This window comes from Lolium rigidum, chromosome 2 (assembly GCF_022539505.1).
Source record: "Lolium rigidum isolate FL_2022 chromosome 2, APGP_CSIRO_Lrig_0.1, whole genome shotgun sequence".
NCBI classification, from domain to species: Eukaryota; Viridiplantae; Streptophyta; class Magnoliopsida; order Poales; family Poaceae; genus Lolium; species Lolium rigidum.
Window position 1 is genome coordinate 39160514 of NC_061509.1, and position 13651 is coordinate 39174164.

A 13651-nucleotide genomic window follows, 5' to 3' on the forward strand; every position below is an offset into this window, starting at 1 on the left:
CCAGCCCCTACTCGCCATCATGGGGAATAAGAAGACAAGCCGCATTCACAATTGATAAGGAAATATTTTAGCATGAACCAACTCCAATTGATGTGCAGAAAAACAGAGAGGAAGGGGGATCTATCAGATTCAGTTCTAAATTCTATACCTCGACGCTCCCAACGGCTTTCGCGCGGGATGACGAGAACCTGGTGCAAGTATGAGTTGTTTGCGATGTGAATGAAATCACTAACCTACAAAACACACACACAAGCAACTAAGGTTTATAGTTGGGAGTTTTCCAGCAAAATGAACAAACCGAGAGTTTTTCCTGCAGATTTGTGTCTTAAATTTTTCACCACCACTGTTACCTACACTAAGGTATGAAACTCACAAAAGTTGAGCATGCACAAACCAGAAATTAACTGAAGATATAATTTTGCTAATAGCACAAGAAGAGCTTATTCTTAAGCCTAAACCAAGTAAGGAAATCAGACCAAATAAGCAACCACGAATAACAATGTCACCTACCTAATCAAACCATCAGGATTTGACTTCTAAAATCTAATGCCCAAGATGACAGAACTGTAAAATTGATAGCAATGGACCTACCGAGCAACAACGTGTTTCTCGTAAATCTCCAAAGTCAAGATAGATAAATTACGACAATAATAAAACAACAGAGATCCCAAACAAAGATAAAGGAACAACTAATAAATAATATAGAGGATAGAACAAAACAGATAATTTTGACATTGCAAATTAAATTTGAATCGTACAAACAAAAAAATTGTGAGCAAATCAATGGAAACATCAGTATTGCAGATTTGACAGCATGGCACATTGAGTGCACCAAACAGTCCTGAAAGATGGCGTTTTTTGTTAGTGTTTTTCATTATTGTCCAGCCAAGTTATTATCAACAATTTGTGTCAAAAAAAGTTATTATCAACAATAAATATATAGATGAGAAACATAAACAATGTCAAGACCAAAAGAATGGTACAAGAAAAAACTAGTGAACAATATGATGAGCTCTAATATGGCCTGAGACATCAAAGGAAGAATGTAACAACATTAGCTCTCAAGCCTGGTTGGGTGAAAGCTTTTAGGAGGCATCTGTGAATGTTTTCAGAAACACAACCCTGATATTGACATTAACATGCATACATTTCCATCCACTAAATTAAATAAAACCAAGTGGAAGAAGAGAAAAATATCTAAGACCAGAATTGCAGTAGACACCCAAGGAAAAATCTAGCAGCATTAGTCTCAAGCCTGGCAGGGACAAAGCTCTTAGGAGGCAACTACGAATATTTTGATAAACAAGCCTTAATTTCATCATCACTTGCAATGCATGAGCAGATTGAAAATACTATGAAGACTGCTAAATTTTATTTTGAACAAAGAATACGAACAAGGGAAAATAAAAATGCTCATACATCCAAGGAAGGAATTAACACCATTAACTTTCAAGCCTAGCAAGGCAAAAGCTCCTATTTAGCAACTGTGAATGTTTTAAGAAACAAGATCCTTAAATTTATCATCATCGCCATCTTTTTATAGTAGCAATAAACTTCAACTAAATTAGATATGCATTAAGAAGAGGAAATTTAATCACAATAATCTATCAATATGTGAAAATTAATTCTAGGCCAATCATAGATCCGATGACAATGCTTGTAGCTACCGGAGAAGGCTTATTAGAGAAAGAAGTGGATCAATCAGAAATTAGAGCACAACTCATGTATGAAGGGCTAGTAGCAAGGTTTACAGAGCAAAGTTTTCTATACTGAAAGTAGACATGCAAGATAACCAGCACCTACATCAGGGATCTACAAAAAATAGTAACACGGTTGCTGCAAACTGAAGCTGGCATTCATACCACGACAAAGCCATGAAAACCAAGACAAAGACTGCATCAACAGAATACAACATAATGTATATCCCATAAGAAACAAAGACACCAGGCACATAGCATAACTAGGCAGAAAAAACACAGGCATCACACCACCATATACGAAAGCACGAAAGGAGATTTAAGGGAGCAAAACATTTAGACGCCGACAGCGTTGCGACATACACCAAGCACTAGAGTTACCTTACCCCGAATAACATCACACGGAAAACTATGATCCTAAGTGACGATAGTCTTGTATGAGTTGCCAATATGTCATGCTAGACAGGACCAAAACACATCAAAATATGTAGTTTTCACACCGATGGTAAGGGGGAACAACTAGACCTGTTAATTAAATATCAAGATTGAGCTTGTTTGACCTAAGTGCTTTTTGGGTTTGTAGAAGGCATCTCTTTTCAGCCCGGATTCCACAAATTTCTGGAACAACAGCGATATAGGGGCTCACCTTGTCCTTACTCTTGTTGACGCAGTAGCCGCTGTTGTACACATCTGGCCGACGAGCACCTGCACAACGGCATCACCGGCGTGCACCTCCTTGAGCATGTTTCGTTTGGTGCAATCCATAACCCCACTTTGGTGTACATGCAAATAAAAATACTATAAAATTACACTATAATACAAAAGGGTAATCTAGGCTAATCAACTAAAGCGATGCCATGGTGCTAGCTTTTCTTAGCATCTCTTTTTGAACAAATAATCAAATTGTTGGTCATCAAATCTATATTCTAAATTGGTTAATTAATGATCAAAAAAGCAAAAAAAATGTATACATTAAAATTTAACTTTTGCAGAATCATATGCGTAGCACTTTATAGCCAGACAAATTATAGGTCGGCCTCATTCATTAGCTGTAGCATCTCTAGGAAAAGTACTAGTAGCTGGCATATGGAAAATTTCACGGCCTTGAAAGAGAAAGAATTTTCGTAAGAATAATAACTAATAGCTGCTACAATGAACACTGAATGGAGGTCAGACATACAATTTGCAGCTAACCATGTGTCTTGCTTCAACCTGGGCAGGCGGCACCCACTAGTCCTCATGCATCCCGTACACCACCACCACATCCCACACCTCAGGCAGCCTAGCTAGAACTGGCCCCGTTGCCTGCGTTCCTGGGAACTTAACTTATGGAGCTATGGTCTTTGCTGCTGCTACTTATATGTTCTGAAGTATTTTTAGTTCACAACTAGTATGTGCCGCTGTCCAGCGGGGAATTGCAATGTCTCTATCTGGCTTTGCAACTGCCCTGCACTGTACTGCTATGATACAAGAACCTATAATTAACAACCTAATTCTCTGTGTTTATTTGAACCAGTGGTTCAAAGATTTTTCTTAAAGGTTGGCTGCTACAATTGGATAAGTCATGTATCCATGAACATACAAATGCTCATGTAGCAAAAAAAATTCTTCACGCATCTATTTCTATGAATCTGACAACAGACTTAATAACAAAACACAAACGTCTTTCCGCCTGTGTGATTAAGACACATATGCTAAACAGATTAGTGCTTCCAAATTAAGACATGGGTAAAACTAAACAGTGTTTGTTTCGGGCAGCAATCGGTACCTTTGGAAGCCGGTGTTGACAAGCTCCTAAATGACAGTGTCAAGGTCACTGTGGTGGCTCTTGCGGGCCAACAGCTCGAGCTCCTGCCCTGTGCATACACGGCCTCCATGCAGTCGGGCGCCACCATCGAACATCATCAGCGAAAGAGGTCAGTGAGCTGCGGGGGCTGGACTCCAATCATAGGCTGAGTTAGATTTTTTTTACACGGAATTAGATCATCATTCGTGCATATGACTGAAAAAGAGACGAGAGATAGTGCAAGGGACTTTTGCAAGATGGAATTCATAGTCTTTTCATGGTGGGATTCGATTATAAAACATTTCTGGTTCAAATTATCATGTTTCAAAGCTTATCCTTTCTTGCATTCCTACACAGAAACATAAGAACACCATCATGACAGGAAAATTACACTATACCATGGCTACCCACCATTGAGACCAATAACACCACTTGCGATACGGTTGGTTGGCTTTCCTCTGGAAGTGGAGCTTCTGATAACTCCTTCTGACACCAGAAAACATAAAAGACAAATTATTATTAGAAAACAAGGATAAGATGCTAGGAATTTCAATGAAGGAGAAGAATTTACAAGGACATACCTTGCAGTTCTCAAGGTTATTCCCAGTTTGCTTGTACCGAGGAAATAAAGTGCCTAGGATTCTTTGCAAAAAGACTGAATTATACCTTCATGGCATAAACTTCTCTTGAAGTATACGAGAAATGAAAATAAACCGCAACTGTTGAACAAAGTTGTCCATCCAAATTAATTAGTTACAATGGATAAACCTAACACTGACAGAACAAAGCAAAACCAAACAGTCGGGCAGCAATCCATTCGACCACTCCTAAATCTAGTACCATAGAAATCGGAGTCAGCTATGTCATTTGCTCGGGAATTATTTATTAGATCTATCTTTTGAGTGTAATAATGGATTTATTATTAGATCAATTCATGTGCTGCAAACTCAAGAGACGAGAAAATGTGTGTTGTCAATGACATACACAAAGGTTCACCTTATACTGTTATAAGGATGCATATGACAGTTTTTATTGTAATATTTGTTCCATTACTGCGTTGATTAAATAATAAACAAGTGATTAGTCGAGCACACAGCAGCTACACATTTTGTGACAATAAACAAATTACATAATAATGAGGGTAGGTACCAATGCAGTAAACAAACTAATTATCAGATTTATGATGGAAATAACCATAGAAGGTTCGAGCTAGATAATAGCAAAGTAGTATTATCAGTAAGATCTTGAGGAACAAAGAAAAACCAAACGTCTCCATTGATCAGCAAGCCAATCGAGCGCGCCTAAAGTCAGTACCTTGCAATGCCAGTGTTGGCAAGTTCCTAGACCATGGCGTAGAGGTCGCCATTGTGGCCCTTCTGGGCGACCGGTTCGACCTCGTCCACGATGTGGCTGCACAGCGTGGCGCAGACGATGACCATCCGTGTGGCAGCCGACAGCAGCGCCGCCTCTCCCATCGACGAGCCTTGGGTGGCATCGGTCGATCTGATGCAGAGTGGAGAGTGGGCGAGAAACTAGGGCTAGGGGAGATGAGGCGGCGGCGGACGTTATGCTGGCAAGGTGAGTATCGGCATGTGGAGTCTTTGCATCACAGGATGAAGCCAGAAAATTGGGGAGAAAAGGGCAGCGGCGGCGGCATTGGGTTGACTGTGTAGTGGACCGCTGGATTTAGATATATCTTAGACCTACATGAGCAAATATATGTGTATCTATCGCTGGTCAATTGGATGTGTTCTCTCCAAACATCAGAAAGACCGCAGGTTCGAATCCCTCTGTTCAAAGCTTTTTTTGCGTCGCCGTTTGTTCAGTTAGCTGTACATCTCGCCCACGTTACAGAGTTGGAGGGGTTAAAAAGAACAAAATTCAGAGATCAAGAACTGGTCCATAACAAGACTATATATGATGAGTTTTTAACTAGATGGATTCACAGATTCTAACTACTTTATACATTTATACAAAGGGAGACAACGTGGTTTCACCGTTTCAGAGTTACAACATTCAGAGATCAAGGTTCAGTTTGCTGCTAGTAATACAATTTTTCCTCTTATTCCTATTTTTTTCTTGAATTGATGACTCGTGAAGGTATCGATGCAATCTCATCTGCTACGTTGGTGAACCTCAAAATCCTATCAAGTAAGCTGGGAAAAATAAAGAGGTGCGATGGAGAAGAAGATGAATGCTGGGATTGGAATGACTAAGAAGGCAAAGACATGAACCTGTATGTTGCTTGGCAAGTGATCTTACAGGAACATGCCAACATCTCCTCCGATTCCACCTCCAGCAGCAATCACCATATCGCCCAGCGCTGCACTACAAGTACATAATTTCTTACCCAAACCGAATTGTGCTGAGTTAGATCAAGAATACCACTAAGGTCTTAGGGAGATCGAGATGTGTCAGGTTGCGGCCGCCGGAGACAAGCATCGGTGTGACCTCGTCACCATGTCCGGCACACAGCATGCGTCATGTCCTCCGGCATGGCCTTCTGGCCTCACCTTGTCGTGCAGCGACTATTGGTTGAAGCAGACGAGTTTTCTTCTATAGGAAGGATGAGAAGACATTGGTGGAGGATGAAGAACACAACAAGGTAGCAAATTTATAGAGATGGGGCGCGGGCATCTGCGAGCAGGGGGGAGCGGGGAACGCGGAGAGACGATGGATGAGGTCACGATCCGCGTGACGAGCGCGAGGTGATCCAGCAGCCATTGGATGGAGAGGGAGGGATCAGGGAATCTCGCCATGCCGCCGCTGGGTTTTTGGGACAAGGAATTGGGAAGGTGGAGAAATCGAGTAGTAATAGATTTGCCTTAATCGTGGAGGATATACTACCTCACATAGATTTCCTTAATTCTCGTTTCTACCATGTCAAAGGAAAAAACCGACGCCGAACAGCTAGACAGCTGATGATCAACCACGAAGCTGGCCCGCGCTCACGTGAACGTTGAGCGCATCACATTATGTTGAGGCTGAGCCTGAGTCTCATCTGCTGAGGAAAAGCTCAAGTAGCTCGTCGCATCCATGACTCACTCGCCTAGGTGCTACTAGCTATATCATGTTGTGTATACACCAGCCCACGAGAGCTAGCTATTAGGACGTGATCGGCATATAAAGAGGATTTTATTGAGGCTGATGAGTATTTTTCATTCCATGCAATGCTTGACACCACTCGCAGCATCGAGGTCGTCGCATGTGGCAACTTCGTCATCCTCCACTAGTACCGCTGCCTGATCCTTGAAGCATCAACTGCTATCGTAGAAGCAGCGTCAGACTGCTATTGCACCACAAGCGGCCTGACTTAGCAGCAAAGGTCCAACGCCGCATCATTTGTAGCCATGGCCGCACCGAAGGTAGGAGACGGGCATTGCGGTGGATGAGGCGCTGTTGTGGCGGGGCACCTCGAAGAGTAGCGTTGTCGTCCAGCCGGATTTTCGGGGAGGTGTGCGCAGGAGCACTTCGACGACGAGGAAGCGGAGGTTTGGTGTGGCGGCGCCATGGGGAAGTGCGTGGAAAACCAGAGTCGCGCTAGAATCCACGCGTGGAGCACGGCGCGACGATGCGAGAGTCTGTGCATGGGTGGCAAGGCGATGTTGTGCAACCAGCACGTAAGTGTGGGGCTCCGTCGGCCGTTCGGGGTGCAGCGGAGGATGCGGTGCGCAGGTTCACCGGGGGAGATGAGGGAGAAGAAGCGGGGGGATGCTGGTAGCCGGCGAGTTGTGGGGCTAGGTAGCCAGTTTGGTGGCGGTGCGACAGCGTGACAAAGGGATAGCGGCAGATGCGTTGTGGTCACGCCAACAAGAAAGTAAGACAAGAGGTCAAGGAAAGAGATAAGGTGGACCATCGGGGCACACACCAGATGCGAGAGCCAGAGGTTGGAGGATACGCGAGCCTCCGACTATTTCAGATCATTATCCTTTTATTTATATAGGAAGATTTATATATGCTTTAACTTACGCATGCTTGCATACATAAAGATTTCAAATCTTTTGGTTGACTTGCTACACATATTTTCTCAAGTCACCAAAAATGGATTAAAGCACAACTTTGGAGTATGAGGTTGGGGGTTGTGGAGGGAAGGAGAGGTGACGGTCTTTGGCTGCTTGAGGTGGCAACCAACGATTGGTGAGATTCCTCTCCATATTTCGTTTGTTGGTGTTATCATTGGTGTCGAGCGAAGGTGTGAGATAACGACATATTAATTATTAATTGGCATGTATTCTAGGACCCCATATATACCCATATTAGTACACCATATAAGATGGGTGGGTTTACCACCGTTGCTCTCGTGATTTCACGCGAAACCCTATTTCATGGGCCCACGACATCTACCAACTGGATTCCCATCGAAACTGGGGATTCCATGTGAATTTTTCATAGCATTATTAGAATAGGTCATAAGAACACGACAAACCAAAAAAAAAGTTCTTACAATAGTAGGGGAAGAATCGATACGGTCGATAGCCTCTAAGTGAGATTATGCACCATTAATCCAGAACTTGTTTACAAAATAATCCTATTTGTCAATCGGTTGTAGTCCTATATGTCAATCGGTGCTACTACATTAATGTTGTGTTTTGGCTTCTCCGCTTTAAAAATCCATGTATACTCATACTATGACCTCACATACCACAGGGGAATAGTTTTCGATGGTTTTTGGCATTTCATGTGTTCATCTATTTTGCATGCCCTGCGACGTTTACCCCTAGCTTTTAGTCGAGAGTGGTGATTTCATGTGACTTTCCTCTTTTGTGTTATAATGGGTCACAGAACCATGAAAACCTCCAAAAGAGGCCGAGTTCTTACAGAAGTTGTGTGAGTTTTGACCCTTCCTCACGCAATTTCAGGGAAACTTTATTCCATGGCACCCGCGATGTCTACTTTGTAGCTGTCCATCGAGAGTGTTGATTCCATGTAAGTTTAATATTATCCATTAGATTTCTGTCGAATGTGGTGATTCAATATGACTTTCCTATTTTATTGTGTTATAGTGGGTCATAGGAACATGAAAATCCCAAAAAAAAGAGACAAGTACTTACAAGAGATCAGTTAGTGGCCTCATAGTGGGGGTTACGCACTTTGAGTAGAGAATATTCTCACGCCATAGTCCTGTTTGCAAAGGAAGTGCCACTTCATAGTTATGTATTGGTTCTCTTTTTACACTGCACTTAAATACCCATATCACCCCCATGAACGAGAGTAAGTGTTTTGACCCCTAGCTATCCGTCAAGAGTGGTAATTTCATGTGATGTTCCTCTTTGGTGTTATAACATGTCACATGAACATGAAACCTCAAAAAAAGATGTCAAGTTCTTACAAGAACTGGGGTCGGTGGCATCTAATTAGGGGTTTCACACTATAAGTCTGGAATCTTAATTATCAGTGACTTAATTTTTGAATATGTGAAATCTCTGAACTCCATCCACGTTTTTTTTAATTTACTTCATTACCATTGACTTTAATGAACGATCTTGTTTCCTAAAGTGCCTAAGTAGTTTATCGACTTTACGGGCTAAAAGGAGCACGAGTTTCTTCAAACACTTGAAACTAGCTCAAGAGAAACTTCCGATATGATGTAAAGATTATAATTTTGATAATAACTAAATTCTCATCCTTGACATTAATTAACTTTTTATTAGTGACGCTAAGTAATTTTTGGACAGTAAAAAAAGTATGTAATACTGTCTAAATTAATCGACTCAGAAATTACATCTAATTTCTCGGCTGACTTCACCATTCCCAGCATATCATCTAAAACAATCACTATTCTTAATTAATTTGACCGTCTAATCTAGTGCTGGAAAGTTAGTACCTGTTCTCGGAGCCTATAACAAAGTGTTGGGCGTTGCATGGGTTATAATTATATGGATTGATGATTATTGGCGTCGTCAATCCATTTCCTAGAGAGCTGGTAATGTAATGGCTTGCAGCATTGATTACCGTGTTAAATATATAATCTGATGATGTCAGCTCTAAAATATGTTTGACCAACAATATTACACCACCAGTTTCGACTACTGGACTGTCTAAGTGTTGTCATCACATGTGCGTGAAGCCGCACAACCCCAAGGGTTCAATATTGGATCCAACAACATCCCATCACAGTTGTGTACACACCATGTGGACACACACAAGTTTTGGGGCATTACTGCTCCTCCGAGATGTTGCATCTAGAGAAACCCTAATCCGATGACCGCGCGGTCTAGAGCATTGACTACATCCCAACGACGGTGTCCAGTGGCATTATGCCTTAATTTGATCTTGGTTAGGTCATAGAGACATGTGGTGGAAAGGATGAATCCATATTATCTCAAGATTTCCTCCGATTCACCCCATCAGGGAGTTCCCCCATATATGTCCTAGAACTGCCTAAGTGCCGTCAACGCATGGGCGTGAAGCCGAGTTCCCCAGGGTCCAATATTGGATCCAATAACATCACACCACACTTGTACACAATGTGGACACACACAAGTTGTAGGGGCATTCCCACCCTCCAAGGTGCGGCATCCGGAGAAACCCTAATACGTTGACTATGCGGTCTATAGCATTGACTACATCCCAGCGGAGGTGCCCCGGTGGCATTATGCCTTCATTTGAGCTTGGTTAGGTCATAGGGACATGTGGTGGCAACGATGGATCCATATTATAACAAGTTTCCCTTCGATTCACCCCATCAGGGAGTTCCCCCTATACATCATCGAAGTGCCTAAGTATCGTCAGCACATGTGCGTGAAGCCGGAGTTCCCCAGGGGTCCAATATTTGATCCAACAACATCCCACCACACTTGTCTACGCAGCATGCAGACCACTGTTTAAACAATCGTCCGATTCAACACGATTAATCGACTGATTAATCAGTACTCGATGGTCACTGATTAGCCGATAAACTCATTTATCGGCCGATTAACTCATTTGACGGACAATTAATCGGCCGATTTTCTTATTAATCGCTAATCGCCAGCCCACCGAGTTCACACCAATAAGCAATTTCCTCAACATTTATGTGAACACACAAGTTTTGGGGGCATTCCCACCCCGAGGTGCGGCATCCAGAGAAAATGTAATATGTTGATCGTGCGGTCTACAACATTGACTACATCCCAACGGCGGTGCCCCGGTAGCATTATGTCTTCATTTCAGCTTGGTTAGGTCATATGGACATGTGGTGGTAAATATGGATCGATATTATTTCAAGATTCACTCCGATTCACCCCATCAGGGAGTTCCCCCTATAAGTCCTAGAACTGCCTAAGTGTCATCAACGCATGTGCGTGAAGCCGGAGTTCCCGAGGGTTCCAATATTGGATCCGACAACATCCCACCACACTTATGTACACACCATGTGGACGGACACACGTATTGGGGTCATTCCCACCCTCCGAGGCGCGACATCCAAGGAAAACTCTAATTCATTGACCGCACGGTCTACAACATTGACTACATCCCAGCGGTGGTGCGCCGGTGGCATAATGCCTTAATTTGAGCTTGGTTAAGTCATAGGGACATGTGGTGGCAAGGATGGATTCATATTATCTCAAAATCTCATCCGCACCCCATCAGGGAGTTCCCCCCTATACAACATGGAACTGCCTAAGTGCCATCAACGCATGTGCGTGAAGCAGGACAAACCCAGGGGTCCAATATTGGATCCAACAACATCCCACCACACTTGTGTACACACCATGTGGACACACACAAGTTTTGGGGGCATTCCCACCCTCCGAGGTGCGGCATCCAGAGAAGCCATAATCCGTTGACCACGCGGTCTACGTCATTGACTACATCCCAGCGGCGCTGCCCGGATGACATTATGCCTTCATTTGAACTTGGTTAGGTCATATAGACATGTGGTGGCAAGTATGGATCCATATTATCTCAATATTCCCTCAGTTTCACCCCATCATGGAGTTTCCCCGCTATACGTCCTGGAACTGCCTAAGCGCCGTCAGCGCATGTGCGTGAAGCTGGACAACCCCATGGGTCCAATATTGGATCCGCAAACATCCCACCACCCTTGTGTACAGACCATGTGGACACACACAAGTTTTGGGGGCATTATCACCCTCCGAGGTGCGGCATCCAGAGAAACCCTAATCCATTGAATGCACGGTCTACATCATTGACTACATCCCAGCGGTGGTGCCCCGGTGGAATTATGCCTTCATTTGAGCTTGGTTAGGTTATATGGACATGTGGTGGAAAGTATGGATCCATATTATCTCAAGATTCCCTCCGGTTCACCCCATCAGGGAGTTCCCTCCTATACTTCCTGGAACTGCCTAAGTGTCATCAGCGCATGGGCGTGAAGCCGGAGTTCCCTAGGGGTCCAATATTGGATTAAACAACATCCCACCACATTTGTGTACGCACACCATGTGGACACACTCTAGTTTTGGGGGCATTCCCTCCCTCTGAGGTGCGACATCCAGAGAAACCCTAATCTGTTGACCGCGTGGTCTAGAACATTGACTACATCCCAGCGGCGGTGCCCATGTGTCATCATGCCTCCATTTGAGCTTGGTTAGCTCACAGGGACATGTTGTGGCAAGTATGGATCCATATTATCTGAAGATTCCCTCTGGTTCACCCCATTAGGGAGTCCCCCCTACACGTCCTGGAATGGCCTAAGTGCTATCAGCGCAAGTGCGTGAAGTCGGAGTTCCCCAGGTGTCCAATATTGGATCCAACAACATCCCACCGCCTTTGTCTACACACCATGTGGACACACACAAGTATTGGGGGAATTCCCACCCTCCGAGGTGTGGCATCCAAAGAAACCATAATTTGTTGACCGCGCGTTCTACAACATTGACTACATCCCAATGGCGGTGCCCCGGTGGCATTATTCCTTCATTTGAGCTTGGTTAGGTCATAGGGACATGTGGTGGAAAGTATGGATCCATATTATCTCAAGATTCCCTCCGGTTCACCCCATCAACGAGTTCCACCCTATACGTCCTAGAACTGTTTAAGTGTCATCAACGCATGTGCGTGAAGCCGGACAACCCCAGGGGCCCAATATTGGACCCAACAACATCCACCACACTTTTATACACACCATGTGGACACACACAAAATTTTGGGGGCATTCCCACCCTCCGAGGTGCGGCATCCAGAGAAGCCCTAATCCGTTGACCGCGCGGTCTACATCATTGACTACACCCCAGCGGCGGTGCCCCGATGACATTATGCCTTCATTTGAGCTTGTATAGGTCACAGAGACATGTGGTGGCAACTATGGATCCATATTATCTCAAGATTCCCTCCGGGGAGGGAGTTCCCCCCAATACATCATGGAACTACCTTTGTGCCGTCAGCGCATGTGCGTGAAGCCGGACAACCCGAGGGGTCCAATATTGGATCCAAAAATATCCCACCACACTTGCGTACACACCATGTGGACACACACAAGTTTTGGGGGCATTACCTCCCTCCGAGGTGCGGCATCCAGAGAAACCTTAATTTGTTGACCGCGCGGTCTACATCTTTGACTACATCCCAGTGTCGGTGCCCTGCTGGCATTATGCCTTCATTTGAAATTAGTTAGGTGATATGGACATGTGGTGAAAAGTATGGATCCATATTATCTAAAGATTCCCTCCGGTTCACCCAATCAGGGAGTTCCCTCTTATACGTCCTCGAACTGCCTAAGTGCCATCATCGCATGGGCGTGAAGCCGGAGTTCCCCACGGGTCCAATATTCGATCCAACAACATCCCACCACACTTGTGTACACACCATGTGTACACACACATGTTTTGGGGGCCATTCCCACCCTCCGAGGTAAGTCATCCAGAGAAACCCTAATTCGTTGACTGTGTGGTCTATAACATTGACTACATCCCAACGGCGGTGCCCCGGTGGCATTATTCCTTCATTTGAGCTTGGTTAGGTCATATGGACATGTGGTGGCAAGGATGGATCCATATTATCTCACGATTCCCTCCGGTTCACCAAGTTAGGGAGTTCCCACTATACGTCCTGGAACTGCCAAAGTGCCGTCAGCGCATGTGCGTGAAGCCGGACAACCCCAGGGGTCCAATACTGGATCCAAAAACATCCTACCACACTTGTTTACACACCATGTGGACACATACAAGTTTTTGGGGCATTCCCACCCTCCGAGGTGCGGCATCCAGAGAAACCCTAATCTGTT

At 44.2% G+C, this 13651-nt stretch overlaps 3 non-coding genes across 3 annotated transcripts; all 3 read right to left on the minus strand.

Annotated features, from left to right (window-relative positions):
- Positions 1-787: 787 nt before the first annotated feature.
- On the minus strand, positions 788-883 carry LOC124693706. The gene has a single exon (XR_007000168.1). It is a non-coding gene; the product is annotated as a small nucleolar RNA SNORD96 family (small nucleolar RNA).
- A 327-nt stretch (positions 884-1210) lies between these two features.
- On the minus strand, positions 1211-1330 carry LOC124693669. Its single transcript, XR_007000138.1, has one exon. It is a non-coding gene; the product is annotated as a small nucleolar RNA SNORD14 (small nucleolar RNA).
- Positions 1331-1409: 79 nt separating this feature from the next.
- Positions 1410-1532, minus strand: LOC124693661. The gene has a single exon (XR_007000130.1). It is a non-coding gene; the product is annotated as a small nucleolar RNA SNORD14 (small nucleolar RNA).
- Positions 1533-13651: the final 12119 nt, after the last annotated feature.